The sequence below is a fragment of the Artemia franciscana genome, chromosome 17 (genome assembly GCF_032884065.1).
Source record: "Artemia franciscana chromosome 17, ASM3288406v1, whole genome shotgun sequence".
Taxonomy (NCBI): domain Eukaryota; kingdom Metazoa; phylum Arthropoda; class Branchiopoda; order Anostraca; family Artemiidae; genus Artemia; species Artemia franciscana.
The window spans coordinates 35,922,640-35,945,112 of NC_088879.1; the positions used below are offsets into that span (position 1 = coordinate 35,922,640).

Below are 22,473 nucleotides of genomic sequence, written 5' to 3' on the forward strand. Positions count from 1 at the left end.
TTTTTGGTGTTTCAAAATGATCTGCCTTGAATCTTGACTCTGATTGGTCAGCAATAAAAAATTAAGTTTCAGAGTTGAACAGTGTTCAACTTCAAAAATTACCATCGAGAAACATAATTGGCGCTGTTATCGGACGTAATTTTGATTTTATCGATAAGTGTGACAATAATGTGGAACGGGCATTACAGAAAACGGAAAATTCATCATGGTCTTAGGCAACGTTCACATGCGTGTACAGCTAGAATCCCGTAATTCTTTTTTCTTTCTTTAGCTAGAATAATATTATTATTTATTTTTGCGACTGCATCTTTTATACCGATTTAATTTTGCTCGTGAGTCTTAATCATACTTTAGAATTATTTTGATGTGCATAAACAACTTCATAGCTATGACAAAGTGCACATGCTGAATTCTTTCAAAGAGTTTGGCAAATATTTAAAAGGGGGGGATTCGAAGAACTTACAAATTATACAGAAAACATGAGGTTTTATGAGCAAGGGTTGCCTATTCCCTGGTGGCCGTGAGCTCCTCCCCCTCTGGGAAATGCCCCCACTGAAAACATACCCAATTAAATAATACAACCCCCTCCCCCCAACGGAAAACAATTTTTCAGATTTGAGAATTTTCTTTCAGTTTAGTTTTTGTTTTCCTTTGGAGGAAAGGATTTGGGCAATTGTGTATTAAACGTCACTGACTCAAGGTTATGTAAACTAAAACTCGAGAACAAACCGGTTTCTTCGTTAGTTTTTTTCAGCTTAGCGTATGACAAAATCAAGACAAGTGAGAGAACAGACGGGAAATATGTAATTGAGGTTATATGATTTTTTTTTTTATTAAATATAATAATAAAATTAAGAATACATAATTTTATATCAAACAGTTCGTGGTTACTAACTGCAGTATGGAGCGACCCGGCTCTATAGTAACCAAAACTCTAAAAAATGGAATTTTGATACCAACCGCTATATCAAAAGAATTGCATTTTAATGCTGATTTTAAATATATAAGTTTCATCAAGTTTAGTCTTACCCATCAAAAGTTACGAGCCTGAGAAAATTTGCCTTATTTTAGAAAATAGGGGGAAACACCCCTTAAAAGTCATAGAATCTTAACAAAAATCACACCATCAAATTCAGCGTATCAGAAAACCCTACTGCAGAAGTTTCAAGATCCTATCTACAAAAATGTGGAATTTTTTATTGTTTGCCAGAAGGCATATCACGGATGCGTGTTTATTTGTTCGTTTGTTTTTTGTTTGTTTTGTTTTCCCAGGGGTGATCATATCGACCCAGTTATCCTAGAATGTTGCAAGAGGCCTCATTCTAAAGGAAATGAAAAGTTCTAGTGCCCTTATTAAGTGACCAAAAAATTGGAGGGCACCTAGGCCCCCTCCCACGCTAATTATTTTCCCAAAGCCAACGGATCAAAATTCTGAGATAACCATTTTATTCAAAGTAGTCGAAAAACCTTATAACTATGTCTTTGGGGACGATCTACTCCCCCACAGTCCCTGTAGGAGGGGCTACAAGTTACAAACTTTGACCAGTCTTTTGACGCCCCGCTCTTTACGCTGAAGTTTTTTACCGTTTGACAAAGAAGAGTTGAGAGAAAGAGTCAAACTTTAGCGTAAAGAGCGGGGCGTTGGTGAGGAAGCAGCCCCTTTCATATACGAAGTAATTTCTGTTCGTTTTAAGTTTTAATGTCGCTCCTTTCTTCCAGTTAAAAAAACGTGTTTTTTTATTTAATTTGTATATAAGGGGGGACGATATCACCTCCCACCTTTTGCAAATATATAGGTCAAGTTTCTTTTTAAAGTAACGAAGAAATCAATTTGTTCTCGAATTTTACACAGCTTAATCTTGAGTGACTGGTGTATAATTCCCAAGTACAGAAATTTTTCATGGAGAGAGAGCTGGATATCCTGGTATTGATTAAGAACGATCAGAAATTAGCTTAATTTTTTTTTTTTTACTGAAAATAACATCAAAACTTAAAACAAAAATGAACTTGAATAGGGCTGACATCCCTCATTTGTTCTTAAGACTCGAACATAATTAGCCCTTTACTGAAAACAAGATACATTTTAAACGTTTTCACCTTAATAAATAAAGAAGTCTTAAGTCTACAAGGAATAAATATCAGATAATGACTATTAAATGACAATACACGGTTCTTTGTTTTTTTTTTAGTAAAGCGCAAATCATATTCTGGTTTTGAGAACAAATGGAGGCTTTCAGCCCTACTCCTTTTAATTTTGAATCTTTTCGAGTTTCATTAGTCAATCTATTGTAATTTCTGTTCATTTTGGGTTTGATTTATTTAGTAATGGGAAATGTACTTTTTGGTGCCATGTGTTTTTAGCTTAATTTGGCGATTGTTTATAATTTTTTTTCTTCCTTTTTTAAGTTAGCACCCACTTCTGCCAAATATTGCATAAGTTTATATTGAAGAAAAAACCACGACCCAAATAAAATCTCATCATATCTGCCAATGACATGACCGCACTCTATCTCCAATCTCTAGCAATGATAGTCAGAATAATACTATGGTAACTATCCCAAAATCTCCAAAACTGATTCTGAGCTTAAAGATGATTTTCAGACAGTTATCTGAAAGCAAAAACGCGAAAAAGCCCTCCTCAGGCCGTCCTGAAATAACTAAAATCCTTAACATAGTTTCAGCTATGGAAATGACGCACTAACCCATTATTGTTTTCCCCCCAAAAGTAAAAGATGACGTGTTTGCTGTCAAAAATATAACTAACATTAGAATGAATATCCAATTATATTCAAGTCACACGTAGACATTCTTCGATGGTACTGGTCACTTTTTCATCAAAGATGTTGAAGGCAGAGAATTTAAACAATATTGCTACTATTGTTAAACTTAAAATTATTTTTATAAATTTTTTCACAGTTGGTTTTTTGAGTTTTTTCTGATCGTGGATCTCCTTGACTATAACTTGCGAGTCCAAGTAGTGGAATTTACGAGTCTCTAACTTTAGACTCAATTCAGTTTGATTATCCTCAAACTGAATTTTGATACGTTGACTGTTATTTCTTGAGGAAAACAGGAAAAATAAAAAGGGATTTCTCAGCTGATGATCTGCAAAAATTTATTTTCTCATACTAAATTGATTTTATTAAAGTTTCTGTAGCGAAAAATCATGACCTGATTGAGCAGCACCAAGGTTATTTTGAGACTCAGAGCATCAAAATTAGTATAATTCAAATGGAAAACCATGGACGAGTTTCAAGAAAAAAAAATTTTTTTACCCAGCAAAATCTTACGAAAAGATAAACGTGCTGCTTCATCAAACGTGTGATGATTGGTTTTAATATTTCAGTTAGTATCGGCTACAGTTTGTTTTTTCTGCAAGATTCTCCTGTCAAAAGTTTTTGACTTTGCTGATTCTAATGACTCTTTTCTTCAATCCGACACATTTGGAGGGATATTGTTTGTTTTTTCACATTCTGGGTTCGGAGTCTGAACCCATTTTCCTAAAAATTTTTTTCTAACTCGTAAGAATGTATACAAATATAATTAGAAACGTTTTTAAAGTTTATTATTGTTGAACATGCTCTTTATTTCGATTGGATGTGGTTGCTGACGACTCTTACTCCTTGTGTACTTTTTCGAAAAATGTTCCAGGCGACTCCCAAGTAGCATAGAAAAATATAGTAAGGACAAGAACCAGCAATAGATATCAAGATAAAAAATCGATCTTGCCATCTATTTACTTTTAAAGGCTTAATTTATTTTGCTTATTTAGCGTTGCTTGGTTTTGCTTCGTAGTACCTCTGCTCTATGAACTTTATTCATTTTTAATTTATTATGTACTATTTTTTCCTTTGATTGTGAGTCGAGAGTCTCCTAAAAGTAGCAGTAGTAGCAGTTTTGTGTCTTGCTTCTTCGTATAGTCATTTTTATTTTTCTCCTCAAATTCGTTTTTAGCTTCTTATTTGTCGATTTTTCCCCGTTTTTATTTTTTTATTACATTTTTTTACTATTTCAATTCAACTGGAAGACACTTTGCTATTTAGGGTGCTATTATTTTCTAATTCGTATTAAAGTCATCTCTGTTGGATGAAAAAACCAGTCTGTTGGATGGAAAAACAAAAATCGGTAAGTAACCGTTGATAAAAGAACGAAAACCGCAACACGATTTGATACCGAATATTTTGAATTCCCATTCGGGATAATTTTTCACAGATAAAAGAAACTAAAAGCTACATTTCAAATAATCGATAAACTCTTGAAAAATAAACAGTAAAAAATCACAACTTGTACGATTTGGATGAAATACTCAGGTGGGTGCAAGAGTGCACAAGATCAATTGACATTTATGAATATGTCTTCTAAGGAAATAATTATAATAAAACCCTTAAAATCTGTGTTTTGCGAGGATAAAAGCTCAGTATTGTTGAAACAACTAGTTGTTATTACTGCTTGCTTTTTTCCCCAACAAAATTTTATAGCAAACACATTAAATGGGCCTAACTGCTGTCCAAAATTAATGCATTCCAGCAAAAAAGAAGCTGATTTGTAGCTTGATTCACCTCTACAGTTTCTATCCTATTGCATAGTCCGCCAGATCAACGAATTTACGGCAAGTCTTTTTCATAACTCTTTTTTGAACCAAGATATTTGTTGTTATGTCCTACGTGACCCCATAACTTAAAACAGTGATTTGTCTGGACTTCTCTTTCATGCTGCTCCTTACTTTCAGTTGAAGAAACTTTCATATTAATTTTTGCATTGCTCTTTTAAAAAATAGTGCACCCCTTCATTGAAATTTTACTCTGTCATGAAAAATTCCTCCATGCAAAGTTCCTCCTTCCCCACATAACCCCTCCCCTTCAACAAAAAAAAATCCCCCTGAAAGTGTCTACGCACTTCCCAATAATCATTACTATGTGTAAACACTGGTCAAAGTTTGTAACTTGCAGCCCCTTCCACGGGGACTGGGGGGGGGGGGAATAAATCGTCCCCAAAGACATAGTTTCTAGGCTTTTTGACTATGCTGAATAAAATGGCTATCTCAGAATTTTTATCCGACGACTTTGGTAAAAAAATGAGCGCAGGAGGGGGCCTAGGTGCCCTCAAATTTTTGGTCACTTAAAAATGGCACTAGAACGTTTAATTTCTGTTATAATGAGCCCTTTCGCGAAATTCTAGGACCACTGGGTCGATACAATTACCCCTGGGAAAACAAATAAACACGCATCCGTGATCTGTCTTGTAGCAAAAAATACAAAATTCCACATTTTCGTTGATAGGAGCTTGAAACATCTACTGTAGGGTATCTGATACGCTGAATCTAACACGGTGTTAAGCATAGTTCTTAAGATTCTATGACATTTAAGGGGTGTTTTCCCCTATTTTCTAAAATAAGGCAAATTTTCTTAGGCTCATAACTTCTGATGAATAAGACTAAACTTGATGAAACTTATATATTTAAAATCAGCATTAAAATGCAATTCTTCTGATGTATCTGTTGGTATCAAAATTCCGTTTTTTAGTTTCGGTTACAATTGAGCCGGGTCGCTCCTTATTACAGTTCGTTACCACGAACTGTTTGATTCAGTCATAGCTGGGATTTTCCGTTTTCGTTGTAAAGGAAAAAAGTTTTGAAAAGAATTTTGAAATTTAGCGTTGCTAAAGATTGTAATTAAGGTGCTTATAAAGCTACCCGTAATGCCCGTTCACTATGCTTGAATAAACTTGTTTTGTATCTATGCCGAAAATTCTAAGGTTTGGGCTTCCATTGACGTCAATTCAGAAACAAAAGAGAAGAATGTATCTGATTATTTCCTTGAAAAGAAAAGATCCCTTGATAAAATTGAAAGAGTGAGAATTTTGTTAGATTTAAAGAAAGATCAGGGGTATAAAGATGATATAGAAAATTGATTAAACATAGAAATATACAAGAAAATATATATATATATATATATATATATATATATATATATATATATATATATATATATATATATATATATATATATATATATATATATATATATACTAGCTGTTGGGGTGGCGCTTCGCGCCACCCCAACACCTAGTTGGTGGGGTGCTTCGCGCCCCCCCCAAGCCCCCCCGCGCGCGTAAGCCGTTACGCGCCATATTAGTTATGCGCCATTGTAGTTGTGTCCCTGTGTCCCACCTGTGAATATAGATAGATTTATATATGTGTTTCAAACTACGCAAAAATTGCGAATAAACAACATTCTTGGCTTTCCCATTGTCTGTGCATATGCAAAGCCGTATGTACTAATAATGACGTCATATACAAACGCTCTTTTTACAAACAAACAAACATGCATCCACATAACTCGTTTTTATATAGATAGATACAATACAAATTAACTGCGTAAAACTTGCGAATAAACAACATTCTTCGCTGTCCAATTGTCGCTGCATATAAATACATTGTCAGGTTTACCGACCCTCGAACATGCAACGTACAATTGTCCATGGGAAAAACAATCAGGATTAAGATCTATACCACATTTTTCTAATGATTGACCTTGAGCTTTGTTAATGGTGATTGCAAATACTAATCGAATTTGGAATTGCAATCTTTTAAATTGAAAAAGCAGATCCGTTGGAATCATGGGAATGCGAGGAATAAGAACAGCCTCACCCTCATAAGACCCTGTCAAGATTGTGGCCTCTATTAGGTTTTCCATTGTTTTTTTTTTACGGCAAGTCGCGTGCCATTGCAAAGCTTTGGTGGGTTGATATTTCTTAAAAGTATTATTGGTACGCCTATTTTTAGTTGTAGCACGTGTGGTGGAAACCCTGAAGGATCTATGGAATTTAAAAATTCAGATGGATAATTAACCGCTTCATTTGGTTCCAAAACTGTGTCGACTGACTTGTAAAGGACTGCCTGGTCTCGAATCTTGTTCAAAACAATATTGTTGATTTCGTGGACGTCTATATTTTTGGGTGCGAGAATCGCTCTTTCACTTAGCCATTTATTATTTTTATAATTTTTTAGAATATTCGGAAATACTTTTTCAATCAATTCATTTTTGGACGTCACTAAATTACAGAAATCAGCAGGTAGTTGTATACGTCCTGAAATTGAGTCTACTGTTTGACCAGAGTCATCGTTTTGAAATCGGACACGCATATTTGTAGTTAATTTTAATATTTTTACGTGTGCCTATAAATTAGAATTTTTTAGGCAAGCATTCATTTCGTCTGCAGGAGTTAAACTACGTAAAAATTGCGAATATACAACATTCTTGGCTTTCCCATTGTCTCTGCATATACAAAGCCGTATGTACTAATAATGACATCATATGCAAACGCTCTTTTTACAAACAAACAAACATGCATACATACAACTCGTTTTTATATAGATAGATAGATAGATAAAATACAAATTAACTGCGTAAAACTTGCGAATATACAACATTCTTCGCTGTCCAATTGTCGCTGCATATAAATAGATTGTCAGGTTTACCGACCCTCGAACATGCAACGTACAATTGTCAATGGGAAAAACAATCAGTATTAAGATCTATACTACATTTTTCTAATGATTGACCTTGAGCTTTGTTAATGGTGATTGCAAATGCTAATCGAATTGGGAATTGCAATCTTTTAAATTGAAAAGGCAGATCCGTTGGAATCTTGGGAATGCGAGGAATAAGAACAGCCTCACCCTTAAAAGGCCCTGTCAAGATTGTGGCCTCTATTAGGTTTTCCATTGTTTTTTTTTACGGCAGGTCGAGTGCCATAGCAAAGCTTTGGTGGGTTTATATTTCTTAAAAGTATTATTGGTAGGCCTATTTTTAGTTGTAGCACGTGTGGTGGAAACCCTGAGAATAATATCTCGAGGTAAAAACTGATCACCGACCATAACGATGGCCACTTCGTCGATAGTTGGAGCATTGTATCTACGCACATGTTGGCCAGGAGGCGTTTTGTCAGCGGAAATAACAATTTTATGCGTATAAGTAGGCATCAAATCGATGGCTGTTTTGAACAGACGCACTAAATTATTATTTTCGTGGAAAAGATGTTGTATTTGGGAAACGATTGTCCTTTCAATGTTGGGAGAAATTTCGCAACGTGCATTCAATTAAGAATTTCTATCACTGATGAAGTACAATTGTAAAAAATTATGATTCTCGCCTGAGAATGGTAGAAGAGACCCTGCTCTATGATAAATTTGCCTTTTTACTTTGAAAGTAGACATAAATTGATCTGGATTTTCAATTTGGGCTCCAAACGACGTCATTTGGAAACATGAGTTGTATTTTCTGATTCATTTATATTCCTTACTAGCTGTTGGGGTGGCGCTTCGCGCCACCCCAACACCTAGTTGGTGGGGGCGCTTCGCGCCCCCCCAAGCCCCCCCGCGCGCGTAAGTCGTTACGCGCCATAATAGTTACGCGCCATTGTAGTTGTGTCCCTATGTCCCACCTGTGAATATAGATATATATATATATATATATATATATATATATATATATATATATATATATATATATATATATATATATATATATGGTTTTAACTACGTAAAACTTGCGAATATACAACATTCTTTGCTGTCCCATTGTCTTTGCATATAAATAGATTGTCAGGTTTACCGACTCTTGAACATGCAACATATAATGGTCCATGGGAAAACAATCTGTATTCAGATCTATACCTCATGATTCTAATGATTGCCCTTGAGCTTTGTTGATGGTGATTGCTAATCGACCATTCCCTGTCCCGGTGTCCCGGTCGTCATTTATATCCCCCTGTTTCCCCCGGTGTCCCCGTTGTAGTTGTGTCCCTGTGTCCCGGTCGTCATTTGTATCCCGGTGTCCCGGTCTGTATATACATTCGTTTTTTAGTTTTGTTTTTCTCCTTTATTTTTTTCCTTTTTTTTTCTTTTTTAGTTTATTTAGATTTTTAGATTTTTTAGTTTTTTTATTAGTTTTTAGTTTTTTTTTCTTTTTAGTTTTTTTGTAGTTTTTACCTTCTTTTTAGTTTTGTTAGTTTTTTTTTTTACTTATGTCCTGGTCGTCATTTATACTCCCTGTGTCCCGGTGCTTTGTTGATTGCTAATCGAACATTCCTTTTGTCTCGTCATTTATTTTTTTCTTTTTTAGTTCTTTTAGTTTTTACCTTTTTTAGTTTTTTTTTTAGTTTTTTAGATGAAAATTTTTTTTAGTTTTTTCCTTTTTTTCTTTTTAGTTTTTTATTGGTTTTTACCTTTATTTTAGCTTATTTTTCAGTTTTTTCCTTTTTTTAATTTTTTTTTATTTTTTATTTTCTTTAGTTTTTTACCTTTTTTTGGTTTTTTTATTTTTTTTAGTTTTTTAGCTTTTTTACTTTTTTTATTAGTTTTTAGTTTTTTTTGTAGTTTTTGCCTTTTTTTAGTTTTTTCAGTTTTTTTTTTAGTTTTTTATTGGTTTTTACCTTTATTTTAGCTTATTTTTCAGTTTTTTCCTTTTTTTAGTTTTTTTTAGTTTTTAGTTTTTTTAGTTTTTTACCTTTTTTTAGTTTTTTTAGTTTTTTTAGTTTTTTAACTTTTTTATTTTTTTTATTAGTTTTTAGTTTTTTTTGTAGTTTTTGCCTTTTTTTAGTTTTTTTAGTTTTTTAGCTTTTTTATTAGTTTTAGTTTTTTTTGTAGTTTTTGCCTTTTTTTAGTTTTTTAGTTCTTTTAGTTTTTACCTTTTTTGTTTTTTTTTAGTTTTTTAGATGAAAATTTTTTTTAGTTTTTTCTTTTTTTTCTTTTTAGTTTTTTATTGGTTTTTACCTTTATTTTAGCTTATTTTTCAGTTTTTTCCTTTTTTTAATTTTTTTTATTTTTTATTTTTTTTTAGTTTTTTACCTTTTTTTAGTTTTTTTTAGTTTTTTTAGTTTTTTAGATTTTTTACTTTTTTTATTAGTTTTTAGTTTTTTTGTAGTTTTTGCCTTTTTTTAGTTTTTTCAGTTTTTTTTTTTAGTTTTTTATTGGTTTTTACCTTTATTTTAGCTTATTTTTCAGTTTTTTCCTTTTTTTTAGTTTTTTTTTAGTTTTTAGTTTTTTTAGTTTTTTACCTTTTTTTAGTTTTTTTAGTTTTTTAGCTTTTTTATTTTTTTATTAGTTTTTAGTTTTTTGTAGTTTTTGCCTTTTTTTAGTTTTTTTAGTTTTTTAGCTTTTTTATTAGTTTTTAGTTTTTTTTGTAGTTTTTGCCTTTTTTTTAGTTTTTTAGCTTTTTTATTTTTTTCATTAGTTTTTAGTTTTTTTTGTAGTTTTTGCCTTTATTTTAGCTTATTTTTCAGTTTTTTCCTTTTTTTAGTTTTTTTTAGTTTTTAGTTTTTTTAGTTTTTTACCTTTTTTTAGTTTTTTTAGTTTTTTTAGTTTTTTAGCTTTTTTATTTTTTTTATTAGTTTTTAGTTTTTTTGTAGTTTTTGCCTTTTTTTAGTTTTTTTCTTTTTAGTTTTTTTGTAGTTTTTACTTTCTTTTTAGTTTTGTTAGTTTTTTTTTACTTATGTCCTGGTCGTCATTTATACTCCCTGTGTCCCGGTGCTTTGTTGATTGCTAATCGAACATTCCTTTTGTCCTGGTCGCTTTCTCTTTGAGTGTCGTCATTTATTTTTTTCTTTTTTAGTTCTTTTAGTTTTTACCTTTTTTAGTTTTTTTTAGTTTTTTAGATGAAAATTTTTTTTAGTTTTTTCCTTTTTTTCTTTTTAGTTTTTTATTGGTTTTTACCACTATTTTAGCTTATTTTTCAGTTTTTTCCTTTTTTTAGTTTTTTTTTATTTTTTATTTTTTTTTAGTTTTTTACCTTTTTTTAGTTTTTTTTAGTTTTTTTAGTTTTTTAGCTTTTTTACTTTTTTTTATTAGTTTTTAGTTTTTTTGTAGTTTTTGCCTTTTTTTAGTTTTTTCAATTTTTTTTTAGTTTTTTATTGGTTTTTACCTTTATTTTAGCTTATTTTTCAGTTTTTTCCTTTTTTTTAGTTTTTTTTTAGTTTTTAGTTTTTTTAGTTTTTTACCTTTTTTTAGTTTTTTTAGTTTTTTAGCTTTTTTATTTTTTTTATTAGTTTTTAGTTTTTTGTAGTTTTTGCCTTTTTTTAGTTTTTTTAGTTTTTTATTAGTTTTTAGTTTTTTTTGTAGTTTTTGCCTTTTTTTAGTTTTTTTAGTTTTTTAGCTTTTTTATTTTTTTTATTAGTTTTTAGTTTTTTTTGTAGTTTTTGCCTTTTTTTAGTTTTTTCAGTTTTGACGTCACCTGATCCAGTTTTTTCAGGTGACGTCACCTGATCCATCCACAGACAGACAACTTATTTTTATATATATAGATGTATATATATATATATATATATATATATATATATATATATATATATATATATATATATATCTATATATATTAAAATAAGTTGTCTGTCTGTGGATCTGTCAGGTGACGTCATGTTTTCGACCGACGAAATTACAGACTGGGACATCGGGACACAAATGACGACCGGGACACCGGCACATAGGGAATATAAATGACGACCGGGACACAAGGAATGTTTGATTAGCAATCACCATCAACAAAGCACCGGGACACAAATGACGACCGGGACACAGGGAGTATAAATGACGACCAGGACATAAGTAAAAAAAAAAAAAAACTAAAAAAAAGGTAAAAACTACAAAAAAACTAAAAAGAAAAAAAAAACTAAAAACTAATAAAAAACTAAAAAAGCTAAAAAGCTAAAAAAAACTAAAAAAGAAAATAAAATGAAAACGGAAAAAAAAAGAAAAATAAAGGAGAAAAACAAAACTAAAAAAAAGAAAAAAAACTAAAAAAAGGAAAAAAACTAAAACCTAAAAAAAGACCAATTCAAAAACGAATGTATATACAGACCGGGACACAAATGACGACCGGGACACCGGGACACAGGGACACAACTACAACAGGGACTCCAGGGGGCTCAGGGGGATATATAAATGACGATGGCGACACAGGGAATTGTCGATTAGCAATCACCATCAACACAGCAAAAGGGCAATCATTAGAATCATGAGGTATAGATCTGAATACGGATTGTTTTCCCATGGACCATTATATGTTGCATGTTCAAGAGTCGTTAAACCTGACATTCTATTTATATGCACAGACAATGGGACAGCAAAGAATGTTGTATATTCGTAAGTTTTACGTAGTTAAAAACACACATATATATATATATATATATATATATATATATATATATATATATATATATATATATGTATATATATATATATATATATATATATATATATATATATATATCTATATTCACAGGTGGGACATAGGGACACAACTACAATGGCGCGTAACTAATATGGCGCGTAACGACTTACGCGCACGGGGGGGGCTTGGAGGGGGGGGGGGCGAAGCGCCCCCACCAACTAGGTGTAGGGGTGGCGCAAAGCGCCACCCCAACAGCTAGTATATATATATATATATATATATATATATATATATATATATATATATATATATATATATATATATATATATATATATATATATATTTATATATATATATATATATATATATATATATATTTATATATATATATATATATATATATATATATATATATATATATATATATATATATATATATATATATATAAAACTACACAGAGTTTAAAGTAAAAAAATGTGGTGAAATTTATTTCTTTACTCAGCCCTATACATCAGTCATTAACAGGGACGGATAAAGAATGAATATCTGGGGGGCACAAATGAAACTTTGATTCCAATAGGCCTATTGGTATTTCCCCTCCATTTCAGTAATTATGGTAACTTTTTTTATTTCTAGTAAGGGTATGTGCCCCCCTAAAACCACCCTTAGATTTACCCCATCTTATAAAAAATAAGGTTTTTGAATTGTTATAAACAATCTAGAGACAGTGAGGGCATCCGAAGAAGTTACAGAAAGTTGATGGAGTTATAGATTTAATAATTGTTATTATTTTTTGTACTATTAGTCACTTGTGTATTATTCAGAACCCACTTAATAACTGGAGTTAGGTATCCTCTATCACTATGCGTTCCTTCTCGTAAGAGTATAAAGTCATGTTATGTTCATTGACGTACTGTTTTGTTATGGGCAACAACCCCTTATCCTGGAAAAATTTAATTGCCTCTTTTTCAGTTTTTGGCAAATCCCAAATCTTCATTTCAAAATGCATGTTCAGACTTGATCTTCTATCGCTATGCGTAGCAAACTAAATTGAGTTTTATCTTTGTGGCTATGAAACCGAATTTTCTCATAAAATGTAGCTGCATGGTAGTTGGTTTCACTAAAGAACCTTGCTTCACTTATTGAGTGTGTTCTGAATAATACACAAGTACTTTATTATTGATAATTATTACTAGTAAAGAACAAAAAAAAGATAGGAAAATAATATTTTTGTTGAAATTATTATAAATGTTTACTTTCGTTCCAAGTGCTCTAAAGTGCGTATTACTACATATAGCAATATTGGTTCTAAGCCTGCTTATCTCCCTTAGACGAGCTGTTCTAGTTGTACTACTTGTAATTAACTTCAACATCAAGCCGCCCGAGGTCAACACAGCTACGCCTGCTCCTCCTCCCTCCAAATCTTTAAAGCATCCCTCTTTACAAGCTCCTAAGAATTGCCCATTTCTTTATGACATCTTCCAGCCCCATTCTTGGGTGTCCTGGACGATTGCCCGACAAGGAGGATCTTGGACAGTCTGTCACCCTTCATCCAAAAAACACGTCCTAGCCACCTTAACCTTTCTCTTAATATTTTCCTAGACAGAGGGGTAGACCCACATTTTTCGCACAACTTACTGTTTGAGATGCGGTCAGTCGGTGGTCATAGGCAAATTTTCTCTGGAGAATATATAGTAAATCCTCCTCCGTGTTTTAGAGTGCCAATGCTTCATAACTATGCTTGACCCCTGTCATAACTTTTGTTTCCAATACTTTAATATTGGTAAACAGACTTATCACCTTATTCTCACAAACTTTATATCAACTTTTAAAAATAAACCATGGGCCTTGGTTAGTCTACTTGTAACATATTCACTGCATCCACCGTCTTTAACAAAGGTAAGTGAAGTTGTTCACTTGATCGATCTTCTTGTTACCCAACGTCACCTCTTCAACTCCACTTAATCCTAATATTTTGCGATTAAGTTTTCTTGGGCTTAATTTTTATACTTATTCTTGCATCCTGAACTCATACAACCTCTAAAGATGCATTCGTTTAGCAAACACTTTCATTTAGAATTCTTATATCATCAGCATAATCTGGAAGTCTTGAAGAATATTGCTTTCCCATTTGATTCCATGCTGTCCGTAGCCTTTGATGTTTTCCTTAGGAGAAACTCTATCAGAATGCCCTTGCTTAACTCAAGATTTAATACGAAACTAAGTCACAATACAAAACCAGTTCCTAACCTCATTTTCTATCTTAACTGCAGCAGTGTTATTCTCGTACATCCAGCATTGCTTTAACTGCAAAGCTGACTGTCTTCTAACTTGTCCTGTTGAAAAGCTACAAAGCTTTATATTTTTCTAATCAGCAGTTTTCTACCGCTCGAGGGATACAGTCCTTGACAAAATATTATTTTGGGGATCCTTGACGGGACGAGTCCTTGACAAAATATTATGCCACTTAAAACCACTAGACTAGGGTCCGCAGTAAAACGATTCTTATTTTAAAATTCCTGAGATGCAAGCAATCACTCAATCTGGATCCAACTTTGAATGCTAACCTATATAAATCTATTTCTTAAAAGTAATAACTAAATCAAAACAATACATAAAAATATAATCAAGTTTATTTTTGAAGAAAAAAGTCTTGATTTGAAAGAACAAAGTTATTGTTGTTGATTTGAAAGAAAAAAGTTATATAAGTTATTGTAAAGTCTACAAAAGAGTAAAGAAATACATAAATGCACTGAGTTGGTTCTCCTTTTCGTGAATTCAGCATGATCTGTACAGTAACTGGTGATGGTGGAGGTGAAGTCTCAGTTTGGTGAATTGCTTGGCAAGGCGTGGAAAGCTACCCAAAAGGAAACTGTTTCACCCGAAAGAGAAGAATGGGAAATTAGAAGCCAGAGGAATATTAAGAGGAACAATGACTTTTTTCAATAATCATTTAAATATTGAAAATAGTCCTCCCCCATTCTGTGTTTGAAAAATATATTACAGTTTAAAAAAATCATAATAAGCTGCCTTTAGATTATACCCAGTAATTGTGTTTAACTTAGTAATCTATAACTCAAATTAAAAGATATAACCCAAATAAGGCGTTTTTTAAATGTCTTTTTTGTTTCCTTCCGGAAGCTGCACTGGAATGACCTGGAACAAAATTTTAATCATTTGCGCTTGTATTCTTAATTTCAAAACCACAACAACTTACTATAAAAATTGATTCCTACACTACCCCTCCCCCAGAAACCCAGGACAAGGGTTGTAATTTTCCCCCCCCCCCCCGAGGATATATAAGGTTTTTATTGAAATCGAAAGTCCTGGTACCTTTTTTAAGAGTCAATAGTGATTGTAGAGCCAATGATCCAAATGATCCAAATACCCCCAACCCTTAGTGGGACATAGAAGAGAACCCAGAGAAGTGTATCATATTTATTAAACGAAAAAAAAACACAGGTGTTTTTAACTGAAAGTAACGAGCGACATTAAAACTTAAAACGAACAAAAATTACTTCAAATATGAAAGGGGCTGTTTCTTCCTCAACGCCCCGCTCTTTACGCTAGAGTTTGACACTTTCTCTCAACTCTAATTTTTAAAACAGTAAAAAACTTGATGTAAAAACTTTGGTATCAAAATTCCGTTTTTTAGAGTTTCGGCTACTATTAAGCCGGGTCGCTTCTTACTACAGTTCGTTACCACAAACTGTTTGATAAGCACCAACTTTTGTGGAAAATATAGTGAAAAAATCAATGATGTTGTTTTGGTATTATATTGGACCTCAGAAGGCTTTCTTCTTCGAAAAACTTTTTTCTTAATTTTTAATTCTAATTAATTTAAAATTAATTAAATTTTAAAATTAATTAAAATTATTTACTTAAAATTTTAGGCTCCTCCCCCAATGTCATCAGATCCGGTCGGGATTTAAAATAAGAGTTTTGAGACACGATACCCTTCCAAGCATCAAATTTCATTTAGATCCGATAACCCAATAGTAAGTTTAAATACCTTGTTTTTTCTAATTTTCCCAACTTAACCGCCCCGACTCCCCCCCCCCAGATAGTCGAATCGGGAAAACGACAATTTCTAATTGTCTGTAATAAGACAATTCTGTCGGAAACGACCAAACAGAATTTGCGATCGCTTTATGACACTTGGTAGATAACAAGTGCCATAAAAATTTAAGAGCTTGTCATATACGAGCTACTTAGTGCTCCGACAGCCAGAAATTATGTTAAGGGATCCTTATAAAAGACTGAAACGGTTATCAATGAGAAGCTAATTTGGAGAGTTAAACAGGATTAGCGCCATTTGTATTTTTTGGTATTGCCGTTTTTTGTACTGGATTTTTTTATATTAAAAGTAGTTTCTTTTTGCTTTAAGCTGATAATTTCAAGAATTTTATTTAGGCTTCTTGTAATTTGTAAAAATTTCGTCTTCTTTTAACAGAAAAAAAAAATACAACTTTTTAATTTTGATTTAGGTTTCTTGTAACTTGTAAAAATCTCGTCTTCTTTTAACAGAAAAAAATATATTTTGAATTGAAAAGGGGAATAGTTGTGGGAAAAGTCAAGTCACGGCCAATTGTAGAAAAAGCCAAGACAGATTGTCCAATTAAATAGTCATAAAGTGCGAGGATAATTTTATCCCTTTAATTGCCGATTGTTACTGTCTTCCACTTATGCTACACCTCTCATGCCTGTCACTCCACAATGCCAAACTAGAGTCAACCTGTTGAGGTTCTACCTTGCCTTTTTCGCAATTAATATTGCCAAATTGACAATTGTCGATTTTAACTGAGGAAGGGAAATTGTTTATATCCAAATTTATAGTCCAATTTTGCCTATATATTGGCAGATATTGTCAATATATCCATACTTTAAGCGGCAGGCATAGATGGGATGAGAGTCTGACGATATATATATATATATATATATATATATATATATATATATATATATATATATATATATAATGAAAAGAAAAATATCCAATGCAACAGCACAAACACATTACAAAAAAAAGAAAAAGAAAAAAAAGAAAGAAGACAGAAGCCCAGGCATGGCTACACGACAGGCTTGTATATATTGATTCTCATTGCCTCTTATTTTGTAACCACGGACAATAGGATTCTCTTCTTGAGTGCATAGTGTCATTATAGGTTCCCTAGAGCCACCAGGGGAAAAAAAAATCTATCTTAAACTTGTGACCTTTTAAAATCGTTTTAGTGGCCAGAAATAGCAATATGTCAACTAAAAAAAAAAAAAAAAAACAATTATGCAGCCGATTTCAATGCCAGACCCCTGCACACAGCATGTGACAGGCTTGTGTATAACTTGTGATTTTTGTTGTAAGCAGCAGCCTCCAAATGTGTCAGCTTTGTTTGCTGGTCTTTCCTTGGGAAAATGGAGGGCTCTCAAGGGAACACATAGTACGTCGAAAGGTCCCGATGACTTGTAGTCAACAGTTGCATATTTTATTGCAGTTCGAGGTGTTTACGCCCCTCCCCGGAAAATATACTCCCTTGAAAGGTACCCCCGAGGAAAATACTCCTCGTGAAAAATACCCCCAGAAAATATCCTCCCGGAAAGTCACCTCCGTGAAAAATAACCTTCCACGAAAACACCCACTAAGGAATAAACCCCCCCCCCCTCTCCCCCCGGAGAACACCTCCAGCGGGTGCAAATTTGGGTTTTCCAAATCTAAGAATTTTATTTCATTTGTGGTTTTTTAGATTCGTTGAGAAGTACCAAGGAAAGAGATGAAGATAAATTTACACAATATAAGTATGTTATAAACATAGGACAATAAACGCAAATCCATTTTTGTTAAGAAAAGGCTTCCATATTGTTTTTTGCAAATTTTGCAATAGCAGCTACCAAATTAAAAAAAAATGGAGGAAAAATCGTCAAAATTAAGCTAAGTACATAAAGCCACAAAATGTTCAAGAAGGTTTATTTCCTTTGAAAGCATAGTTGGCCTTGGGAACCAACAAATTCTTATTGTTTAAGTCTTTACGGACGAAAGAGCTGTCGAATTCTCCGATTTAGTTTTTCTTATCTTCCAAGAGAAGAACTCTCGCCAGAGCTTCACCTAACCTGAAAATCTTACTGAAATTACCAGTCCAAATTTGTATATAAGAAAAAGCAGCATAGTTTGTATAAAGTTCTAATAAAGAATAAAGAAAAAGTAAAATTTTGGAAAGTAAAGAGTTAGTTCGGAAAATCAGGACCTTTCGTCAAATTACATGCCATAATGTCGCAGTGGGTTCTCCAACTAATTTCTTAGCCAAGAATAAATTTTTGTTTGGATATTTATTTCACTGCACAACTACTGGAATTGTGTACAGTGTTGCATGGCACTGCAAAATATTTGTTTTGGATAAAATTGTTAACCATTACGTGGATGTCAGAGTACGATGGAATAAACTTTTGGAGGTCTCCAAAGTCCATCAGGCATCCCGGCACAAAGGTGTTGGCTAACGCCATCAGTGAACCTGCAAATCGTTAAAGATAGCAAAGGCAGAGAAAGCTTCAAAGTGTTCTGTTACAAAGATCACAAGTTAATACGACTCACTGAAAAAAGTTTGGTATCCTATGAAGTTAATATAGAACAAGCATCACAGAAAAAGGGGAAAGGAGTAAAGCTTGCGTTTGATTTGGAAATTAATTTACGCTAACTTAAAAAAGGGATACTCACGGCGAAGGAAATGGGCGACCTCACAAAAAACAAGAAGGATGGGCTCAGTCTAGGGTCACCATACCCAGACAAATGCACCACGTCATGTTGTGCAAAATTTATCTTGCCGTTATCGCCAATGAAGCTCCAGGGGCCGATGTATATTGCCCAGTGATTGATGATGGGGTTTCTTTCAAATTCTATAAGATCTCCTGAAATATTTTAAGTTCCGTACAGCAATTGACGTTTCAGTCAAACTACTAAAGTTTGAGTATATTGGCGTGTTTTTAAGTATTTTCCGTTTGAATATATGTACACAGCAAAATATTATTTCAATAAAGTGAATGTATTTCCAGAATTCTATTTTTTGACATAGTTACCAAGTTTTTCCAAACACTCAATATAATTCTCAACTTATTTTAAAGTAAAGTCTTCATCTTTCCACCGTCTCCAATAACCACGAGTTCACTGCTGGTTTTATGTCGTCGTCATCTTTTTATCGGTTGTCACCGGAATTAAAAGTTTGAACAGACTCTTTCACAGCACAAAATCATGGACAGCTGTTCGACAGTTTCGACTGTTTTAGATCACTCAGAATATAAGTCCTGATCTTGCACCGAGTAACTACCAAGCGTTTCTCCAACTCAAGCAGCACCTCATTGCACCTCAGTGGCAACCGTTACAATGATGATAAAAATGTAAAAACGGAAGTGAATTCATGCTTTACCAGAAGAGGCGACAAGTTTTTATACAGCAGTCAATTTAAAATTAGTTCAGAGATATGATATGTGTCACAACAAACTTGGTAACTATGCTGTCAAATAGAAGAAAGTCTAAATTTTTTGAAGAACAAATTTACTTTTTTTGAATAAGTTTTCATTGTGTACTTATGTTCCAAAAGACCTTACTTAAAAAAAAGAAAAGAAAAAAAAAACACGCCTTGCATATTAAACGATAACTAATTTTACACTTATTTAAATGAACTATTTCAAACAGATAAAACAACATTGACAGAGAGAGAGAGGGGGCGAAGAGACATCGAGATAAGCAGAAAGAAGGAAACAGAAGAGAAAGACAGCGATGGAAACACAAATATACGACAGTGATTAAGAGGATAGTGATAACGAAAATTGAGGGACAGAGAAAGGGAGAGAGAGAAATACAGAGGCAAAGACGCTGCAGACATAACACTGCTAAGATAAGATTAGGTGCCTGTCCTTGCTTTTTGTATAAAATTTTTTATTTTTTAGGCTGTTTGCAAATTTATATATTTCTTGAAGTTTAAATATACCCATCAGAAGATAGAAAGCTGAGTAAGCTCGCCTGATTTTTGAAAAAAAGATGATACGATAAAAATTGTATCATCACATAAAATGCATGAGAGAAATCTATAGTCGAAATTTCAAGCTCCAATTAACAAACTTAGACTATATAAGTGTCGATATAAAATCCTAAGATAGTCAATGAGTTTAAAGTTTTTTGCCAACTACATATTAGTAGTGACAGCATTGTGGATTCCAGCGGTGTCCTAATCCTTGAAGCACCAGTCCTGAAACATTTGTAGCTTTTTCAAGATACAAGTGTCTGTTTCATCACACAAAATATTGTGTAGGATATGCAGTTGTCTGTTGCGTCATAAGGAATATTAACTTTTGCGTTTTACATAACAAAGAGTCATTAGTAAACCAACAAAGGCCAGAAAACCATTCAGAGGCTCGCTAGTGGGTGACTTTAAAGACGCCAGACCCCAAGCGAGAAATCCCACCAGGCCTCTAGCTTCCAGTTCCTCCAGAAACCCTTAGCATTCAATTTTACCGGGCCCAATCCTGACTACCAGGGGTATCCAGCGTCCAATTTCGTTAGGGGGCTTCCTAGAATCCAATTTTATCGGCCCCCTAGCCTCATCACCAGGGCTATAGTATCTAAAGTCACTGGGGGGAGCCTAGCATCCAATTAAACCAGAGCCCTAGCCTATCCACCAAGAGTGGGGAGGGTCTAGCAACCAATTTCATAGACAAGATATTTTTCAAGAAGTTTTAAGGTTTCCTTGGCTTTTATGTAATAGGGGAATGTTTACTGGTGGTAAGTGACGCAATCTTACGTGACTTGTTTCTTCAGGTCCCGTAGGAAATCTTCAATTATAACATATGGCACACACGCACACGTGGTGTTTCGTAGCGACGGTGCAAACATGGGTGATACATAGTACTTTAAGATACTATTTTTTTCAAAACATTTTTGCAGGGAACCTTTATATTCCAAAGATTTCATGTCCATAATAGGATTCAAAAGCGGAATCCCCTCAATGGAACTGCGTTTTGGGGATCTGGACCAAAAAACCATTCTATTATTAATATTCAGGAAATCCTCTCTAGCGAAAATGTTTTTGAAAGATTTGTCCACCTTGCTCTTGGACAAATGTTTTTGTCCACCTATTATCTACGCCCATGAATTCCAAAAACACATGGAATTAAAGTTCACACTCAAAATCCCTCCCACAGACCTCAGTGCAAGGGTTGTAAGTTATTCTCCGAGGGCATATAAGGCTTTTATGGAAAGGATGGTCATATAACCTCCAAAGGGGGCTCTTTGGATTGAAAATCAGATGTTCTAGTGCCCTTTTTAAGAGTCAAACAGTTTGTGGTAACTAACTGTATTAAAGAGCGACCCGACTCAATAATAACCGAAACTCTAAAAAAATAAATTTTGATAACAATAATCACATAAAAAATTACAACTTAATATTAATTTCAAATATATAATTTTCATCAAGTTTAGTCTTACCAATCAGAAGTTGTGAGTCTGAAAAAAAGGGGTAAAACCCCCTAAAAGTCATAGACCCATAACGAAAATCACACCATCAAATTCAGTGTATCAGAAAACCCTACTGTAGAAGTTTCAAGCTCCTATCTACAAAAATGTGGTATTTTGTTTTTTTTTTTATCAGAAGACAGATCATGGATGCGTATTTAATTGTTTGTTTGTTTTTCCAGGGGTGATTGAGTTGACCCAGAGGTCCTAAAAACTCGCGAGAGAGCTCATTGTAACAGAAATTAAAAGTTCTAGTTCCCTTTTTAGTGACAAAAAAAATTGGAGGGTGCCTAGGCCTTATCCTACGCAAATATTTCCTCAAAGTCACTGAATCAAAATTTTAAGATAGCTATTTTGTTCAACTTATTCAAAAACCTAATAAATATGTCTTTGGGGACGACTTAGTTCCCCACAGTCCCTAGGGGAGAGGCTTCAAGTTACAAGCTTTGACCATTGTTTGCATATAGTAATGGTTATTAAGAAGTGTACAGGCCTTCTCAGGGGATTTTTCACATTGGGGTAAGGGTTGGTTGGGGGTTTACGAGGGAGTTCCATGGACGAATTTTTCATGATGAAAGAGAATTTCTATGAAGGGGGTTGAGGATTTTCTAGCATTATTTAAAAAATGAGAAACAAAATTAATTGGGAGTAATGAGAAGCATTAAAACTTAAAAACAAAACAAAATATTACGTATATATGGGGGTTTGTCTCCTCCACAATACCTTGCTCTTTACGCTAAAGTATATTATTTAATTTCAACTATTTATTTTACGTCCTTCAGGAATAATTCTTAAAGATTTGGGACAACAT

At 33.2% G+C, this 22,473-nt stretch overlaps 1 long non-coding RNA gene across 1 annotated transcript; it reads right to left on the minus strand.

The window, feature by feature from the left end:
- Positions 1-14,784: 14,784 nt before the first annotated feature.
- Positions 14,785-22,417, minus strand: LOC136038194 (uncharacterized). The gene is made up of 2 exons (XR_010620150.1): positions 18,873-22,417; positions 14,785-15,325 (listed from the first exon to the last, which is right to left on the minus strand). It is a non-coding gene; the product is annotated as an uncharacterized LOC136038194 (long non-coding RNA).
- Positions 22,418-22,473: the final 56 nt, after the last annotated feature.